The sequence below is a fragment of the Falco punctatus genome (genome assembly GCF_963210335.1).
Source record: "Falco punctatus genome assembly, chromosome: 7".
In the NCBI taxonomy this organism is placed as follows: domain Eukaryota; kingdom Metazoa; phylum Chordata; class Aves; order Falconiformes; family Falconidae; genus Falco; species Falco punctatus.
The window spans coordinates 40,816,520-40,837,278 of NC_137587.1; the positions used below are offsets into that span (position 1 = coordinate 40,816,520).

General features: G+C 47.2%; 1 protein-coding gene across 5 annotated transcripts in view; it reads left to right on the forward strand.

Annotated features, from left to right (window-relative positions):
• DAAM1 (dishevelled associated activator of morphogenesis 1) overlaps positions 1-20,759 on the forward strand; it is a 146,927-nt gene that overhangs the window by 18,415 nt on the left and 107,753 nt on the right. For 4 of the 5 annotated variants that reach the window (XM_080394478.1, XM_080394476.1, XM_080394481.1 and 1 more), the window contains exon 2: positions 1,981-19,914. The gene's annotated coding sequence lies outside the window, so the exon portion shown is untranslated. The remainder of the gene's footprint in view (positions 1-1,980; positions 19,915-20,759) is intronic. The other variant, XM_080394477.1, reaches the window with a different exon arrangement.

Genomic DNA, 20,759 nt, shown 5'->3' on the forward strand with positions numbered 1-20,759 from the left:
AAACTGACCGTGCTGCTCGAGGTGCGGCCTCAGCAGTGCCGAGCACAGGGGGACCATCATTCCCTAGCCCTGCTGGCCGCACTATTTCTGACACAGGCCAGGGCGCTCTTGGCCTTCCTGGCCACCTGGCCACACTGCTGGCTCATATGCAGCCGGCCGCTGACCAACACCCCCAGCTCCTTTTCCTCCAGGCAGCTTCCCAGCCGCTCTGCCCCAGGCCTGTAGGGTGGCGTGGGGTTGCTGTGGCCCGAGTGCAGGGCCTGGCACTGAGCCTTGTTGAACCTCATGGAATTGGCTTTGGACATCAACCCAGCCTGTCCACACCCCCCTGCAGAGCCTTTCTGTCTTCAGGCAGATGAACGCTCCTGCCCAGCTTGGTGTCGCCTGCAGACTTACTGAGGGAGCACTCGATGCCCTCGTCCAGATCATCAATAAAGATATTAAAGATATTCCGAGGTTAATGGTTAATGGGTTGTACTTTGCCTAGTGTAGTGGAGTACTACAAGGATCTATTCTGAGGTCTGTCCTGTCAAACATCTTTATGAGTGACCTGGAAGAGATGATGAAATGCACTCTCATCAAGTTCACAGGTAACAGCAAATTGAGAGGCCCAGGTGATGTGCTTGCAGGCTTCCTCCTACTAAGGCTGGAGGAATGGGCCAACAGGAACTTTATGAAATTCAATAAGGACCAATGCAAAGTCATCCCCCTGGGAATGCAGAATACCTTGCAAGGATACAGGCTCAGGACTCAGCACTGGGGAGAAGAACCCGAGGGTCTGCGAACCTCTTGGTTGTACAGTTTCCATTGTTGGGGATTTTCTAACACTCAGCTGGAGTAAACCCTGAGCAACCTGGTCTGACCTAAGAGCTGATGTTGTTTTGAGCAGGACATTGGTCTGGAAGCCTCCTGAGGTCTCTTCCCACCTGAGTTACCCTGTGATCCTGTGATGCCATGAAAGACTTCTTTATAGAGAAGTCCCATTGGAATCAGTATGAAGATGCTTTGTTTGCTGTGGCCCAGAAATCTGATTCAGGCAAAATCCCCACAAATGTTAGAATCGTGTCAGCCTGTACACCCTTTAGGATCAAGCCTGTAGGTTTTGAGGCTCTTTTCACATTTTTAGGGCATGCAAAGAGGTTGGCATAGTGTTGCCATCTGCCATGATGTACTGGGCCTGGCTACAATAATGTTAATTTTCTTCATAGCAGCTCACATGCTGCTGTGTTTTAGATTTTTGAAAAAACAGTACTGATAACACATTGATGTTCTAGTTTTCACTGAACAGTGTTTGAACAGCATCAAGGCTTTCCCTGTTTCTCACTCTGCTCCCCTAGTGAATAGATTGAGGTGTGTGCAGCATGTTGGGAAGGGACACAACCAGGTAGGTTATCTTAACTAACCAAAGATATATTCTGTACCATATGACATCATGCTCAGCAATAAAAGGGGAAAGAGGGGGCTTTAGGAGGATTAGCCATCTTTTGCTTAGGAACTGTCTGGACGTTGGTCTATCCGTGGGAAGTGGTGAGTGATGCCCTTGGCATCACTTGTTTCATTTTGTTTTCTTCCCTCTCCTTCCATTTATCCTTTGCTTATTAAAAAATTTCCTTGTTTGTTTTTTTGTCTGTTTTATCTTGACTGCCAAGTTTCTTTGGGTTTATTTTTCCTTTCCTATTCCCCTGTCCCACTGGGGGTGGGAGGAGAAGTGAGTGAGAGACTGTGGTGCTTATCTGTCCACTGGGGCTAATCCACAACACATGCTGTGTTTGTCTCAGTGGCACGGTCCCCAGAGACCCCAAGGGTCTGCATGTCTTAATGGATTCCTAGGATCTATTTTTTTCTTACTTGACCAGATGATGAGTATAGAAGAGTGCTTACAGACAGTTACTAATGTTTGTGATTCTGAGTCTGCCTGGGTTGATCCCCTAATCATTCCCTGGAGTGTTTCCCATGAAATTCTTGGCTCCCTTATGACAGGACTCCACTCAGTGGCTGAAAATCTCTGTGCCTTTCCAAGAGTTTGATGACACCCCTCCACGCATGGACATACCAAGAGACCCACTCAAAAGCACATACTCATTGGTCCTGCTTTGGAATATGGCTATGCCCTCCTTCATCATTGCATTTGTCAGGGCTTCTTAGGTAAGTTGTGGCTTTTATGAAGTCTTGATGTATCTCCTATGTGGTGAGTGCGCAGCTGTGCTTTCATCTCCCCACCAACCTAGGAGATCCCCAATGAACTTCAGTAGTCCCTCTGTGTGCTGTTGACCTGCCTCAAGCCTCCTCATATGGGGATCCTTATATTAAGATTCTCCAGGTGGCTTGAGGTCCCTAATTTAAGAATAAGGAGATGTCCATGACTTCCTATGTTCCAGAGAAGATAATGTAAGATAGACTTAGTTTTCATGAAGAACTGCTTGGCCATATCACTGTATGTGACTAACCTGCTTGACTAACCTGGTCTTCTATGACAAGATGATCCACTGAGTAGATCGGGGAAGGGCTGTGGATGTTGTCTGCCTAGAGCAGGGGTCCTCAAACTACAGTCCGCGGGCTGGATACAGCCCCCAGGGTCCTCAATCCGGCCCCCAGTATTTACAGAACCCCCCGCCCCGCCCCCGCCGGGGGTTGGGGGAGGAAACTAGGCAGCCGCAGATGACCTCCTGCCACTTCATCCACGTGCCGGCCCCCTGTTTAAAACGTTTGAGGACCCCTGGTCTAGATGTTTATCACACACCCAGTTTGGCAATATTTCAGTGCATTGTATTTATATGGTGTTTCATTTCTCCCCTCTTTATGGCAGAGGCCAGTAAACATCACAGCCTGTGGCATCCCTCCTGCCCAAGGCATATGCCAAGGCATCTTTGATACTCCCTCTATTTTAACTCTGAAATTAGTTTCTGTCCCCAAAGAGGAAAACTGCACTGGTAACTATGCTGGATAGGAGACCTTTTTTGAACACGAGGTACACTCCAGATGCATTCACATGTGGGAGGAAGGAATTGTTCTGCTGCTAAGTGGCCAGATATATATCACAGATGGAGGGTGTCTGGAAAACCCAACTACTCTCAGCAGTAGCCGCCACAAACTGCTGCAAACTCTGCTCATGATCCTGTTTCAAAAGGGACAATCCCAGTCAGTCAGGAGACCTCCTACGGGCTTTCTGGGTTCATGTAATTTTTTCTTAGCACTTGAGTGAACTTAAAGGAACTGCTGTGTTTTGGGAGAGGCATATTGATGGATATAAAGGAAAACAATTCACAGGATCATAGAATACTAGGTTGAAATGGACCTCAAGGGTCATCTGGTCCAACGTTTCTTGGCAAAATCACAGTTTAGACAAGATGGCCCAGGCACCCTGTCCAGCTGAATCTTCAGTGTCCAGTGTTGGGGAATCCACCACTTCCCTGGGGAGATAATTCCAATGGTTGATTGTTCTCATTGTGAAATTTTCACATTCCTCTTGTGTCCAATCAGAGTCTCCCCAGGAGTAACTTGTACCAATTACCCCTAATTTTTTCGAATGTGACTCCTTGTGAAAAGGGATTCTCCATTGTCATCGTAGCCACCCTTTAAATACTGGAACATGGTGATAAGGTGTCCCCTAAGCCTTTTCTCAAGGCTGAACAAAGCCAGTTCTCTCAGCCTTTCCTCATATGGCAGGCTTGTTTACCCTGGCAGGGTTGCTTTTCCTTTGTTTAAGACCCCAGAAGATACCCTCCTTTATGTCAGATTTCTCAGGCCACTCTCATACTTCACCTGGACTGGTGTTCCCTCTGGGCTCCTAAACACCCACAATGTCCCCTGGAAATTCCCCAAATCAGAAGTGCTGAGCAGGAGTCTCCAGCAAGATCGTTTGGTTCTCTTGTTGCCCTTTCATGCCTTTGTCAGTTACATCCCATTAGGGTTTTTTGCCCTGGTCTTTGTTTTTTCACAGTCCTAATTCTCTTGGTAATTCTTACACATCTTGCCTACACTTCCAGCCTTGGCCATCCCTACCTGCCACCAGGTAATGGTATCATGCTGTTGGGGGTGAGGTCCATAGGTACTGCCCTGAGGTCACAGTCCTCCAAAGAAGTAATGTTGAATCACCTCCCTTGCACTGGAGGAGTTGACTCAGCTCTCAGCACTGACATGGACAATTTGTTCTTCCTCTGTTCTGTCCATGAGATCTCCCAGGGAAAATCAGCCTTACTGCTTTGGTGTCTGAGCATCCCGTCTGTATCCCAGCTGGACTGGCTTCTCACTGTAGTAACACCCTATGGGGGATTGTTTCTGCCCAGTGGGCTCACTGGTACATCCCCTTGTACTGCTGCCACTCCCCACACTGTGACCTTGTATGCCAGCACCTCTCAGCACATCCTCTTGCCCAGGCACTACTTTGCCCACCAGAGGACAGGAACAGGGCTGGACTAGCTCACTATCAGCCCTCCTTAAAGATGCTGATCTTTGGCTGGGGTGCCCTGCTCCCTACATGCAGTGAGGCTTGAGCAGTACCACAGGTCTTGCCCAGGAATCTGATCTGATTCTTGCCCAGCTGGGGAGCACAGGCATTGTGCTTGCAGGGTTTTAGCTTTAACGGAGCAGCCAGACTCTGTGCTTAACTACCAGGGCAACACCTCAAACAGAGGTCTCGTATCACAACATCAAGTAGGGTTAATATGTTTTAAGGCTCTTTGGCTTGATGACGTGGATGGAGAGAAGGGGACAACATCCTGTCTTGTTGCTTGATAGACAAGGAGGAAAGTCCTGCTGTCTGGGATGGACAGCATGTGAAAGTCGCCATGGTCTCTGCTCTTCTCATTCTCTTTGCTATATTTGGTATATTGCACCTTAATACAGGATAGCAACATTTTATAATGAGAGCTCCTTTCAGGTTAGAAACCTAGCCATGAATGGCCTCTAGCTGGAGCCAGAGATTTATGTATTGCAATACAGTCCTGGAGATGCATAATAAGTGAAGGGCTAAAGACATTCTTGCCCTCTCCAAAATATCAGTCTTCCATTATCTATAGTTGGTCCCTAGTCTTGTTAAAGCAACATGAGCAGGGAACGAGTGAGAAATAGCCATTTACAAATGTCTGGCTACCCCAAATCATGCCTACTGTGGAACAAAGGATGGAAAATGCCCATAAAATACTTGCTGAGTTTCCTTCCTCTCTCTAGCAGCTGTTTCTTTTGTATGGTGATCCTTTCTCTTGTGTTGGTAATGCAAAATTCAAGAAAACAAGTGGAGCCATCAGACTGCATGTTAGGTCACTGCAAAGATCAGGGGTTAATCCATTAATCCATTGCAAAGAACAGGGAGAGTAAAACATGCCCATGTCGGCTGTGGAGCACTGTAACAGGCCATGGCAGCAATGGCATGAAAGACCTGACTGCCCCAGCACAAGCAAGCAGCAAAGCATACACATGCAGTGACAGGGGCTTTTGGTCACCACTGAGACAGTCCCATGGGAGGTGTGATTGGCAGTTCCCAAGGACAAACTTGAACCAGACCAAGATCTCCAGATTTTAGCAGGGTTGCAGAGCTGAATCCTGGCCTGAGTGCAACCACTGTGGCTCGAATTCCTCTCTGTGCAAGCATGATACAGCAATACCTCTCAGGTGCTATCCTGAGTTGTCCACAGCACCTGCTGCCTGTGGGCCCTGGCATCTCCTCAGGGTTAAGTTCTGGCCAAAGCATCACCTCAGAGGAGAATATATCTTCGTATTTCTGCAGGAGACTATTGAAACCAGTGGCTGATGACACTATTGAAGCTTTTGAAATGAGTTTGGCAAGCCGTGGGTGAGAGCTAGAGGAATGATGGGGAGCAGGTTTTGACCAAATTAGTGTTTTGTAGACTCAATTCATAAAGTCGTTAGTAGCAAGCTCCCTCTGATACTAGAGCTTATGCAGCTCCTTTTCCATGCACTTTCCTCATTTTGGTTAATGTCCTCACCCCTGGGACAGGAGAACAGGCGTTGGTGGGACCAGAGATATTGGGAAAGTCTCATGCAGGGAGTGGTGCATTGGTTTATTTTTGCCAGGCCTAGAACTTCTTCCAGAAAAGGTTGTGATGCTTGTAGTCCCTACTCACACGCTTTGACTGTTGAGATGAGTTACAAGCTGCAAAAAATGTTTGGGAAGCTGAAGGCAGATCACAGAAAGCACAGATGTAAAAACAGGGTGAGCAATTAAATGGATAAAGTCTCTTAGCCACATCAATCACAGCCTGTGTTTGCCAAGCAGATTAAAATGGCATGTACACAAAACACTGTTAGGGAATGGTGGAAAAGTTGCTATTTCAAACAACATGCTTCCTGGAATCATGCATGTCTCATGTAACAATTAATGGAAACTGGTGTGCAAATGTTATGACCCTGTATTGTTTCAATATTGTTTATCATACAATAGAGTTAATAAGATATTATTATTGTGTATTATGTATTATTAAAATTATTATAGTATTATTACAACGTCTTACATAGGGTAAGGCTTTGACAATCTGGCCATGGGAGCAGAGGAAGACAGAGATGGCCCAGGTGGGAAGGAGACTTGATTTGCTGAAGTCCCTTTTGATTTTCATCTTGCCATCCTGCTATAGCCCTCCTAATTGTTGGTAGGATGGATGTGGGTCAGGATATAGCCCAGATGTTGGCAGCTGTGAGTTGACTCAAGCCATACAGATGAGTCTTCCAGGTAGGCTAGGACATGATTTTGGGAACTGTGCTGGCAGCTAACCCACTGGCAATACGCCACAGCTCAGTTACCCTGTTGCACAACCCTGCCTGCTTTCTGATTAAAGCTGGGGTGTCAGCTGCTCTCCTAGTGACCTAGCACAAGCTAGGGAGAGAGAATGGGTATTACCCATTAAACCCCTTAAAAACACATACCATGACAGAGAGGGGTGCAAGCACATTTTTCAGATTGATTTAGGCAGGGCTAAAAAAAGCGGAAAAGTCAAATCCAGGCCTCCAACACTGAAAATGCCACAGGTCTTATTGTCAAAAAAAACCCCAAACCAAAAAAACCCAAACCAACCAATAAAAAAAATGAAACCCAACAAACATTAATAAACGTGTGCATTTCTGAGATGCGTGGCTGCGAGAAGCTGCTGTGTACTTCTGATGGCCTCTTCCCTGCACACTCCTCTTCCTTGCTTGTCTCAGGGGTCTGCAAAAGCAGGGGAGGCATTCACCTGTGCCTTCCCTGACAGGCAGGCAGGAGGCTGAAGTTGTGCTGGAGACCACCTGGGGAAAGACACTGGACCTGCACCAGCACAGGTAATGTTCACTGCAGCCTCACTCAGCAAGGGAGTCAGGTTTCTCTGTAATGAGGACCTTTGGCTCCATAGCATATATTTTGTTCAGTTTTTCATCCTGTCATTAGCAACAGTTTCTCTTTAGCGGTGGAGCAAATGAAACTCTTGGGCCTGGAGATTTTTTTTTTTTTTTGGCTCAGTATCTAATAAATAATCTCCCTATCATTTCTCCTGCCTCTCCAGCTATTGGTCTGAGCTGGTCCTGCAGCACATGATGCACTTTGCTATTGCTCTGACGTGTCTAAATACTCCCAGTTGCTAATATGGAGGGGTGTTCGCTGCCGAGTGATTTCAGAGCTGCTCGCCAGTGCCTGAGTGTAAGATCTGGGTGAGGATCTCTGTTTAGCTCAGCTGCGGGGCTTCTTGGATCACCCAGGTTAGGATCCATCCCCTAGGTGACCCTCAGCTGAAGAAAATGGACATGTTGGGAGCACGGAGAGAATGTACAGGGCACATCTATACAGCAGGGTGGGTGTGAGTATCTTACACAGTTGTTTCTCACAGGTGCTTTCGTTAATTTGGGCAGTGGTACTCAGCCTCTGCTGTGGTTCATGGCTACTGCTGCTGGCACTGCTCTGGTCCATGCTCTCACTGCTGCAAATGGGAAAGCTCCTGTGGGTTCATTTAGTCTCTTGTCTGTCCTGAGACACCAGGTAAGACAAAACACTCTTGGGGTTCCCTGTGTTGTTAGTAGGAAAGCTGCTGAAAGTCAGCCTACTTCACGTATGAGCCAGCCTTCCCCCATAAGGCTCCAAAAAGACAAAAGCAGAAAGCTGTAGCCTAAGCTGTACTGCATTAGCAGCTTGTTGAGCTTGCCTGTCCTCTGTCATTGTCCTTCATGCCAGTGTAAATCTGACATGCTTTGATAGGGAATTCAGAGTTTGCCTAAAGTGGGGCCTTGCTGAACACAAAGACCAAGGAAGAGCTCTCACTTGTGCTGGCAGTTGGCAGTCCCATGGAAGATAACAGAGCAAGTGGGGATTTCCTGGGTGCAGGGACTCCATCTGCAAAGTCTGGCCTTACAGGTTAGCAAAAATCACACTGGCACTCTGGGACATTCCAGCACTTACTTTCACTCCAAACCCTAAAATTTTGCACAAGGAAAATTCAGATTTTTCCTTCTGCTTTTATAGTGATGGATTCTCTTGTTTCATGTATTTAGTAGAAAGGTTCTCCTCACATGGAAACACTTTTTGGCAGCCTGAATCTCTTCCCCACCACCACCGCATTTTGCACTGGGTCATGGGAACCGTAGAGCAAGAACATCACCTACCCCTTCTCTGTGATAAGCTGGTTTCCCAGCCCAAACCTCCTCTCCTACCACACTCAAAAAGTCTGGCAGTTCCCATACTGCATCACACAGTCATAGCAGTGGGGTATTTTTAGGATGTGTAGCCTTCCAAAGCGTCCTGCCCCTAAGAAGGGTCTTGAACTCTGGAAGGTGGCTCTTGTAGGTGAGAAGCTACATGGGGAAATACTGTCAGATGATCTTAAGCTCTTTGAAAACTGAAATATGTCACTTCTAGTAGCATGTTCTGGTTTAGAACTGACTGAAACGGAATGGCTAAATGTGGCTTTCTCTAATGTAAATTGGAAACTTTTTTAAAAAAGGAAGTTGTTTGTTTTGGGGTTTTTTTTGAGAACTACATCTTCCAGAGAGCACCCTTTTGATGGAATATCCCTAACTTAATTCCAGGTTGCTTTGGTTTTTTTACCCCCTTCTTCCTCCTTCTGTGCCATGCCAGCAGTACAGCCGCTGAGCTGGGATGGGGTTGCTGTGCACTGCCTCTTTTCCTGAAGAAGTCCTTCCCTGAGGATGGGGGGACTTTTGCACAATTGTAACAGCTCAGAGCATCAGTGCCTGAGTTGCGTTCTTACTCTGTCCTTCATGGAAAATCTAATCCCCGAGTGCCTGAAGCTCGTTCCCAGCCAGCCTGAGCTGGTGACTTCAAAGGGTGGCTGCCCAGGTACACCAGCCAGGAATTTGCTCCTCTGATTGCCACATGTTTCTCCATGTCTCAGAGGCACGGGTCTTTCTAGACACATCATTAAACCAGTTGTGGGTCAGACACAGACCCTGCAATATATGCCACTAAGCAAACACTAAGTGCAGGGTTGTCAGGTATTTAACTTCCAGTCAGACATAAATGAGTTTTATTAAATCTGTGCTGTAAAAACACTGGTGGCTTTCTAACAAAATGTAATGTTCATTCCCCCAGACTCCACCCTCTCAATCAAGACCTCTGGAGACCCAGCCCCAACTTTCCCATTGCCTCTGCACGAAGCAGTTTTGGCTGAACAAATGCAGCACACTTCACCAGGGTGGTGAGATAGGAGCATCTCTCCTCACTTCAGCTAAATTCCCACCACCAGACAGATTTTCAGCTCCCTCCTTTGGCCCAAAGCATCTGCGTGTGTTTGTGTTTTGTGACTCTGAAGAGAACGTAAAAGGGCTAATTTTATTAACAGCCAATAGACACTTCAAAGTAAAAATGTGGTTCAGAAATTAATCATTCTGCACCTCCAAAGTGAGATTTATTATGGCTCCGAAACTAAGACAGAAATGAACAAAAAGCTAAATGCATGAATCCCTCTTTTAAAATAAAGTCAGAACTTCAATGACTATGGTATGTGTATGGGCAACATTAAATGCAGGGTCATTTAATTTACTTCTTTTAAAGATAATGTTAGAGTAACATGTTGGTCCTTAGTGTCTCAGGGAAAGTGTTTCCCTTTAGCAGAAAAGGTCTTGTTCTATCATACTTCCCCAGATTACTGAAAAGATTTTGTTTCCCACTTTTCCTTCTTTTTTTATGTCTAAAAATCCAAATTAACTTCCTCTGAGGAAATGCTTACTTTCTGTGTTCACCAGGGCAAAGGCAGCCATTGTCTGACGAAAATGGCTCTGATGGGAATTTGAATGCAGGGACAGGGCATTAGCATTTGCTGAGTTGGGCTACAAGTGGGATGGAGTTTCACCTAAAGGATTACATTCATAGATTCTTGGTGATTTTTTTTCCACAGTTCCTCCCAATGCACAATTTGTCAGCAGGAAAATGTGGCCAGCTCCAGCTGCAGCGTCAAGGGTGCTTTTTTAAACAATCATCACTGCCAGTTGCTGCTCTGGGAGCTGATCCTGAGCAGCTCCTGAAAAGAGGGTAAGATGCTCTCTGCCTGCTCCAGCGCTTGCGGCCTCTGTGATCACAAGCTACCAGCAAATGGAGCCATTTCACAGGTGAGTATCTCACCAGAGGAGCCCCCACAATAAGCCTGCTGTGTCTTCTCAGCCCATCTGCTTGCTTTGGGGTCCAGCTGAGCAAGGATGCCGCTTTCCCAGCTGTGTGGCCATGCAGTTTGCATTGTCCTCAGTCCCCTTCAGCTCCTTCTATGTTATTGTCACTGTGTTACAACTCTTTTTCTACTGATGAGTACATTCTGTTCTTCCCTTAACCTGTATAGCACCAAAAATCTCGGTAGGCAGAACAGCTTTGTCTTTTTCTAAATTATTGGTACATAATGTATGCTGTTCCCCAAGGGTTGGAAGGGTTCAGCTTCCATAATAAACACTTGTCTAATGCACTAAAGTGTTTTTTAAACTTTAGACTTTTAGAATACTTTTATTTTCTGTCCTCCTTGGCTTTATTTTCAAAAGCGCAAAACCTCTGATGAAATAAATGACAGCTTCGCAGTGTAGAGGTGAAGTCCCTGGACAAAAATGTTGCAGTGATATGAAAGGGAAATTCAAATGTCAACATCAAATCTTTAGACACCTTTGAAAGAGTTTCCTGTTTTTCCAGTCCTTTAGGGCCAGGCGGTGAGTTCACACAGAGCTTGCTCAGAGCTTACTTACAGGAGCAGGCTAGCTCACAGTGGAGACAGCACATCTGCTAGCAGCACCTCACTGCTGTGGATGACCAGCAGAATTTACAGCAGAAACCCACCCAAAAGCAGACTACTTTCTTCAAATCATGTGCCAAAAATGGGCAAGAGCTTCAAACACAGGTCAGCTTCCAGAAGCTGGGGCTGCCCTTCCTCTCAGCATCATCTGCGATTTGAGCGACATTTGCAGTGCACAGGGCTGCTCACTCGTCATGCTCAGCAAAAGACTGTGGTACAGATCTCGTTTTCATGCTGTTGTCCTTTCCTAGTCCACAAAGCACTGTGGTGTGTTTGCATGTGTTGCTGCTTTGGAGCTGGGCAGAGCAAAGATGATGGTGTCAGCCCAAAGAGAGATTAAGTGCTTATTGAGGAATTTCTTTATCACCATCCTGTGTAAATAGAGATTAGAGACAGAACTTTTTTCTTACAGCTGCAAGCTGCTTCTGCAAACAGGAGAGAATACAGTCCTAGGCAGTATTACACAGCCAGGTGCGTTGTTGCAAAATGGGAGGATGTGGACTCATCGTAGCATCAAGGTACAGTGAGAATGGCAGTGTTGTTCTGCCTGCAGTGAATTCCTCCACTGGCAATGCCTTGTGGACCAGCAAGGCACCAAGCCCACACATCTGGGTTTGTGGTAGTCCCAGCTGAACCTCACCCCAGAAGTGACATGCTCCTTGCAGGGCCACATTTGTCCCCTAGGTGAAGGTCTCTGTAGGCACTGAATTTGCAGAAGTCCTGAGGAGGTCCCTGATACACAGGTGAGATCAAGCAGGAGCTCAAGTTGTGGTGGAAGTTTAGCATATTTGAAGTGTCAGTTCTGATTGTTTTCTGAGACAAAGAGCTTTTATTTGAGAGGATGGATAATTCTGTACACCAGGCTTTGAATTCTGATCAGAAGAGGTGAGTTGTGCATGTTATAGAAGAGTATAAAGTGTAGCTTCCTATATTTCAGTGCCTTGAAAGGCATACAGAGCAGAGTAAAAATAAAATCATATTCATCACTAGTAATGAAAAAATACTCTTATCCCAAAAGAGAAAGAGTAACATTTTCCACCGTCTGAGGTGTGGGCATTCAACAGAGCAGGTCCTGCTACATGCTTGGATGGCACCCAGCCCACGTCTCATTGCTGTTTACTCTGTAAATATTGATTTTCCAACAGGAACAACTGTTGTACAGTACAACCAGAGTTAAAGAACTGCTCTGAAAAAAAAAAACAAAAAAAACCAACCCACACGCGTGCCTCACTTCTGCAGCATTCCTGAAACAAGGCCGTATTTTTATCATCTGCAAAACCAGCTACATCTGCTATGCTGAGCTATAAATGGAATCCTGACTCCCTCATTACGACCTCCGTCAGAGAAGCGAGCCAACTTATCTGGGGTATAATTTAAATTCTACCCAGTTCCATGGCTTTCCTGAGAAAAAGATAACACTCTGGTGCATGAAGCTGGATGAGAGACTAGCCGGGCTCAGCTGCTGCAAGAGGACCTGCTGTATGCATAACTTAATCTTTCCTAAAAGTCATTCTGGGCCGCAGGCATCCATTGCTGCAACGGATGAACGCTGTTAAAGATGATGCATCTCCCATGTTTTAGCCTCTCCCTGCACACAGCAGCTTTGAAGTAATGAGCTTTCTCCCTCCACCTGCCCCCAGCAGTTTGGGTTTGCAGCTCTCTCAGGTGCTGAGCAGAAGCTGCCCCCCTGCAGCACTCAGGCCACCCAAAGGGAGTGAGATCTCCTGCACAGCTCCCAGCTGCCTGCAAGTCGGCCAGAAATGCCTGGCTTCTTCCACCGCATCCACCAGAGCTCTTGTGCTAAAGAGCTGGTCCCAAAATGCCTCACAGGCCAGGGCCGGACACCCTTGCTGTCACAGTTATCTTGGTTTTTGCTCAACTGATCCAAAGAGCTTCAAAATCCCCAAGAGGATGGCAAAGCTTCAAGCTGGACTTAAGCCCAAATCCTCTGCATGCTGGATACGGGACACATCAATCCACAGCAGAAAACAGCAGCTCTTCGAGGGTCCCTTCTTACCACGCATCACAGGAGACTGCTCTCCTGCCAGGGTGTCCTAACATCAAATGTGTGAATAATACACTCCTTTTGTAGCATATTTCTTTCGGGAAGATCATTTCTGCACCCCCTGACTTCAAAGGAAAACACCTGAAAACAGGGAAATAAGGCCAAAGCTGGGCTTTGCTGGTCCAATGAGGTCTGCTAGAAGGAGAAATGTTTCTCGATTTCATTGCATCTGTTAACGGGATTCAATTAAGCAGCCAGAAATGATAAGCATTTAGAGGGACATCAGCCATCACTCCTCACTACCAGACAAAATCTTAGTCATGTCAGCGGTCATAAATCACAGTGACTGTATTTGGGAAGTGTTATCCACTGTTACTCATCACCGGCGCTTAATTCAGCTTCCCTCGGGGCACCACGGTACCTGGTAGGCCAAGGTCTTGTGTTGTTGGCACAAAAGAAAGGAGTATTTGGGGGGTATATCAATTATGTCTGTTTTCACTGAATAATAATGAAAAAACAGGTTCCTTCTATAAACAGATTGAAGGTTGCAAGTGGGAGGTTGCTCAAAAATCAAATTTTCCATTCCCAGAGAAAAGTCAGGTTCTGTAAACACTTGGTTTGATACCAAATCAGGGCAAGAAAAGGGAAAATATTCTTATTTTTCAACAGTATTTGTCACAAAGTTCTGGGAACATTTAAACCTTCCAGCCCTGCTCAGTTTGCAGCATACAGGCTATTCATTGCAATGCCAGTCCCAAAGGGGCTTTTGCCCCTGTTTTTCACCCAGGCTTAGGCAGTATCTCTCACAGTGTACCCAGGTAAAAAGCAATTCAGGTGGACACAGTTTAACACCAGACTCACAGCAGCTAAAAACAACCGGCCAAACTGAAACAGTGAAGGCTGGAATGACCAAATGGGGGGAAAAAATGTTTTATTTTCAGATTAAGATAAGGAATGGGAAAATGTCAGCAATCCTGGCACCATCCCATAGGATGTGCCTGTTTGCAGCAACAGGCATTTCCTTCACAGATGCCTCTCAGCAGGAAGTCCTTGACCAGCTGTAGGAGAAAGCGAGCTCCGATTAATGCCCAGCACAAATGTGCAAGCCTGGCACTCCACCGTTTCACACTATCCTTGAGGTGTCCATTGCACAGAGCCTGACAGGCTCTGCTGAGGACTTGGGACAGCATTGCAAGTGACGATGGATACATACAGACCAAAGGGGCATCCCCTTCCACCTGGGGTGCCTAGGGCTTTAAGAGCAGAGATGAATGGTGGATGGAGGTGGACAGACGGAAAAGCACAAGGATACAGAAGAGTCTAATCTCTGTAAGGGCACTGCCTCAAACCCTGGGGTGCCACTACCAGCTGTGATCTCTGCAGCCATCATTGCAGAGAGGAGGTCTGCAGGCAGGTCTCAAAGAGGGTGATGATGATGAGGTGCTCACAGGAAGTGTAAAAGGCAGCACAGGAGAAAATATGAAGGTGATGGAATGAAAGTGGAGCAAGACAGTAACCACCGACCAAATCCATGGTTGGCCAGGAGAGCATCTGCTGGGCCATGGAGATGAAGCAAGAAGCTATGACGTACTGGAGAGAGCAGAGCCAGCTGCAGAAGAGTGGGTAAAGTTGTAGGGTGAGAAACATCATCTCTTCATGCAGTGTTTGAGAAGATGTGCTCATGCTGAGGATGACACAGGCCAGGGTGGGGGCTCTGCTGCACAGATGGATCAGCAAACAGGTGCTGTGAGGAGGGAAGTGAGTGCCTTGGGCCAAGCTGGGGAAGTCTTGCCAAGGGCTCTTTTGGTGTGGGGAGTCTCAGATTTCCTCAACATGATCCTGGTAGGGGTTGTCCCAGTTTTGTCCCAATGTCTTGAAATTGCCAGACACTTTTCAAACCTCTGTCTGGGGAGGCCAAGGTATGGCCCACTCATAGGTGCGCTTTTTTTCCCCCTAGCCTCCTAAGGGCCTGGCTGCAAATTCCTTCCTGAAATCAAGCTCCTTCCTTGCACAATGGCAAGCCAAAACAGTCATCCCAAGCTGTAGAGGCTCTGGAAAATGTTGGTTCACGCTTGGTTCTTTCAGCGCCCTGCACCAGGCGCAGGAGGTGTTTCGGTCCTTGTGCTTCATTTCAATACTGTCAATATTGACCATTTCTTTCCTTTATGAAAAGGAATCCGGGGAGGTTAGGAGGGACAGGAAAGGAGGCTGGTTCTTTGCTCTTGCTTCGTGAGCTGAGCAGAGGAAAGAGGCACTTGGGGCTTGGCTGTCTGGTGGTTATTTGCTCCTTCACCCTTCTGCTGAGGCATGTTGCTCGCCTCTGTGCTGCCATTCCAGCAACCAGCTCGGGGAATGCAGCACTGCCTCGTTCTTGTGGCACGCAGGCAGAGGAAAGACTGGGTGGCCGACATGGAAACCACATTACCTCAGGGGACAGTTTACCTTGACATTGCTTGAAAATGGAAGTGCTGGGTTGGGAGGGTTTTGCTGCTTTCTGCATTGCAGGAAGGTACTTTGCCATGAGGCAGAGGAGAGGCCATGTTAGAAATAAGCTGGTTTGGGGGTTTTTTGCCTCTTAAGTCCGCAGATCAAATAATGGGTGCCCAGCAATGGCAGTCTCAAAGAGTCCTCTGGTAAGGGCAAGGACATCAGCACAGAAAGAACTTGGCCCCTGGGCACCGAAATAACTGCTCCTACTTACACTGCCCATGTCCAGAGGTTTACGTTGGGTCTTTAGGAAGGGGGCATTTTCCTAAATTTCTGTTTCTGAAGTCAGGCAATTGTGGTTTAGGTTTTAACTTTTGCAGAAGGGGTTTTCTGCTGCTACATGTGCAGGGAAAAAAGCCAAGACATGTCCTGAAAGCACAAAATCACCAAGAAGAGAGATGACTTCTGTTATTAAAAAAAAAAAAAAGAAAAAGAGAGAGAAAAAAAAATGTCATGATTTTGGGAAAGCTTAATTTACAATTTGTGAAGTCTGAGATTGAGATTAACGGCACTGCATATCCATGAGACTTGAACAGCAGTAACTGATTTCCCCTGCTTAGTTCAGTACAAAAAAGTAACAAGACCTAAAAAAAAAAATAAAATAAATGTATGGCCTCCAACCCACACAAGATCAGTCTAAAGAGCAATTCCCAGAGAGGCAGATGGGAAAGCCAAAACATGTATCCAGCCTTGAGCCAGTGACTTCCAACCTGCCTCATCTGAGTGCCACAGCCAGCGCAGGGTCAGGGTTTTCAGCAGGCACTGGCCCATGGCAGCCAGTGGCTCTGGTGCAGGCAGAGCCTTTCCGTGCCTCATGCTCCTAATGGAAGTAGTGACTCAGGCTTAATGAAGCCTTACCTTCATCTGTGTGCGAGCAAGCTCCGTGTCATATCTATTTTACCACCGCTGGTGATGCATCACGCCTCAAGGACTAACCAATATTTTCATCTCTTATTTTGTAAACAGAAAATAAAAATAATTTGCTTGGAAGTCACCAACAGATTAACAACCTCCAGCTGTAACTTTGATGACTAATCCAGCCCACTCTAATCCAGCTGCGCCAAAGTTCTCATTTGTATAATTTGACATCTTCCAACAAGTTCGCCATGAGGAAGATTAAGAGAAGATGGGTTTTCAGAAGGAGCTGAGGTTTGTTTGAGGTTTGTTTTGAAACTGCACACTCAACAGTGTATAAAGATTGCACAGATTGCATTAGGATAAAGTGCTGCACACCTGTCCAAACCAAGAAGTGTAAAGTGCTGATCTAGACGTCAGAGAGGCTTTTTTGCAAAACTGGAGGCCTGGTTTCAAAAACCACTGAATTCAGTCCATGCTCACAAAAAACATCTCTAAGTTAAATACTTTTAAAACCTATGTTGATTCCAGCCTGTTTTCAGCATGAAGGCATGTAAAAGCTTTTGTATGAGAAAAAGCAGGGGAAAAAATTAAAATACAGAGCTGTATTTCTCATGTCCCTCAGATTTTTTTTTTATCTTCCAAGCTGATTTACTGTGTTTATTGTGGATTTATTCAAACAAAAAGGGTCAGCACTTCACGAGGAATGGATACATCAGCCAAAATGCCCAGTCCAATGCCATCTATTTTCAGCATTGGGTCAGAGCAACTTGCAGTGGGATGAGTGAGCAGATCCTGGCTGAAGTTAAATGCAGCTAATCCACCATGCGAGCTCAGGGTACCTTTCACCACACTCCCCTCTAGATCACAGAAAGCTGTAGTATTCAGGAAAATATGCCCTCTGCTTTCTCCGTGGCTGAGCCCCTATTTAATATCAAGCTGTAAAGATACTTTTTGACCACGAAGAGTTTGTTTCTGCAGGGAGAGAGGAGGCTGAGGAACAGCCCAGAGGCATGAACAAAGGGAACAATAGGAGCCATTCTGCAGGCAGAGGCTGCTGTGTTCTTGGACACATTCACATGGATAAAGCAGATCAAACAAGAGCCTCCAAAGCTGCATGATGATAAGAGAAAGATACTACAACGCTGTTCTGCAGGCTGGATTGTGCAGTGATTATACAGCAGTTTGTCCAACACAGCTCACCAGGGCCAAAATGCAATCAGTAACCCTTCCCTTACACTCCTGGCTTCTCTGCAGAGCCACAAGAGCATCTGATAAATCCCCGGCAGCCTCAGCCATGCAGAGCCTTGTGCAAAGATGCGGTAAGTTGAATGTCCAGTTTGTGCACTTTTCAAATAGAATGGGGCCAGGCTAGAGGCACAGCACAGGGAGGGATGTCCACGTCCCTCCTCTGACACTGCTCCACTCTTTGGTCTTGGGCAAGTCATCTAGTTGTGGTCTGAGTCCCGGGAGCCATGGCTGCCAGTGCACCAGGACTTTGTTCGCACTGCTGTGCAGCCTCCCTGGACATCTGCATCCAGGGAAGGTCTGTCCCAGTGGCAAAGGGATGGGTATGGGAGAGAGGAGCAGATGGAGCCAGGCTGTGCAGCGGCAGACAGTTGTTGGGTAGCAGAGCCCAAGCTGGGATACAAGTGGGCGGACTGCGAGTTAGGAGAGGTATAGAGACTCCCCTCCTGTGGTTCCAAAGGAGGTATCAGCCAATTTGTCCCTTCTTGGCTTACTCGAGCTTCAGCTAGAGGCAGTGCCAGGGCAGTACGTCGCTGGCAGCTCCAGAAAACTGGAGCTGGGCTTTTGAAGAGCAACAGCCCAGGAAATATTATCCAGAGCTTGCTTTCAGTCAGCTCTGGTTCATATGTAGTACAAACAGCAAGGAAAGGTACACGAGCATGGTCTCTACTGTAGCTCCATTAGAGCTTCACCACTGCGCTTCTAAAGCAGTGGGCAGCATTGCTGCACCAGCTCTGGGGCTGGCAGGCTGCCTCTGGGCTGGGCCGGGAACAGAGAGGTGTGTCTCCCAGATCCCAGTTTCTCCGCCAGGGCGTTTCCACGCAGCTACAAATTGCACCACTTCTGATGCAGGACATCTCGTAACTGCACCGCATGCCCTGCTCTCTCTCACCAGCCAAGTGTTTATACCAAACTCGAGATGTGGCAGTGCTTTGAGAGGCTTGGAAGATGATGTTAAACATGTCTAAAAGGATTGCTGGATGCAGAGACAATTTCTGAGTGCATCCAAAGGAGCCCCTTGACCTCTGCTTCCCACCAGCAGAATCACTTAGGACATCCATGTTCTAAATGGATGGATGGTAGCCCGATAAAAAAATGGCAGCTTTTATATACAGCCTCCAGTCCAAGCCCTTCCAGGAGAGACTGTTTCAAATAGCAAAGCAGTAGACATCAAAGCTAGCCCACAGCCTCTGCCACATTTGCTGGGGAGCTGCAGTGCCTGTGTCACAGGTACAGCGCAAGCGTTCACTCCGCAAGTGGGAATCTCTCTTCCAAGGAGTGAACTGGGGAGAATGGGGCCATTTGGGGCTACCAAGAACATGCACAAAGCCCTCGTCTCCAGCTCTGCTTTTGCAGTTAATGAGCTCAGGTGGAACGTAGGACATTCCTGGAGCATATTCCCCAGGCTGCATATCAGGTGGCACGTGAGGCAGTGCTCAGCACAGAGGTAAGGGGCACCAAGAGCCAACAGGGAGAGTGTAATCCAAAAAACCAGCCACCCTTTTGTTGATCCCTTTAATCCAGACTTGGAGGTGTGCCAATGGCATGGCTGCACCACTGGTTGCAAAGGGAGTCACTTGGAAAAGAATGGGGGGAGTCAAGTACCCTGTGCCAGAAAAAGACCCTTACATCCCAAAGAGGAGCTGGTTGTCTGGAGGGTCAGGTTGTCAGCTCCTGGTTTTCATGCCAAGGTCATCAAGGACAGGGCAAAGGTGAATGGAGACTCATCTGCTGTCATTCCCCGCAATGATGCCAAGTCAGAGGAAAACCTGGCTGGGTAGTTTCACCAGCGTAGACAGCAGGACCTCCCAGGCAGCTCTTCCTGAGGCCATCTCAAACCAGCCTCATACCCAGGACTGGCTCAATGGGCTGCCATGAGCTTGCGGTGGCCCATGTGCCATCGTTGCCCATGAGCAAGGCCAAAGCCAGGAGTCCATGCAATTATCATAAAATCAGTAATTAGTGGAGTATAATTTCCTTTCCAGTCCTTGCTTCAGGAGAGGTGGGAGAGAATGCAAGATTATCCCAGCCGAAAGAGAATTGGTGTCAGCCTGTGCCAGATCGGGATGGATGGACGGAGGCAGACAGATCATGGAAGCCAAGAAAGAGCCCCTGGTGAGGGTGTTGGTTGTTGCTCCTTTGGCCAGGAGCAGCCCTGGCACAGCCATCTGCCCAGCACAGCAGGTAGAGGGACACAACAGACCATTGTCTGTGCCAAAGCCCTAGGAAATGACCTTCCCTCACTATTAGCATCTGGTGAGGCATCCATAATACGTACAGCTTCCTTGAGCCCAAGAGACCTCATTGGGAAGAGCATGTTTAGCCTGGGATAATTTCTTCTACACAGGATCTTTGCTAGTGTAAAAAAACACAGCGTAAAATGTCGTCCACTGAACTGATCTTACTGTCCCAGTGAAAGCTTTGAGTGTTCTGGACTTAGTGTAAATAAATAATGTGGAAAGAATAATACAGAGCTAATAAAGCTATTATCTGGAAAGATTGCAGCCTAATCTCCAGCTCAACAAAGATAATGAGTGCTGAATCATGCCTGGAGCATCCGAAGCAAGCAGCAGTGGTTTTGATAAAGGGTAGAAGTGGATTTTTGGTTTCAGCCTGTTGTTTGCCTATAGATTTCTGGGGTGAATTGTGCTGGTCCCGAAGCTGTGGGTCCATGTGGGTCCAGAGCTGGTTCAGCCTTTTGTGCTCCCGTCGCCTTCATCTTGGGCTGGCCTGGGGAACTGGCTGGCTTAGCCACACCAGTGTGACCAAGCAAGTGGCACTTGGCCAGGGCGAGCACATGCAGACAGGATGAGGATGGGGAGGAGAAGGGGATGCCGCACCATTTCAGACTTATTTCCAGCCTGTGCTGGACCTGTATGGCAACAGCTGTGGGTCACCAAAGGGGATCAGCCTTCCCCACATAATTAATTTCCATGAGGAAGAAACCCCATCTATGTCCC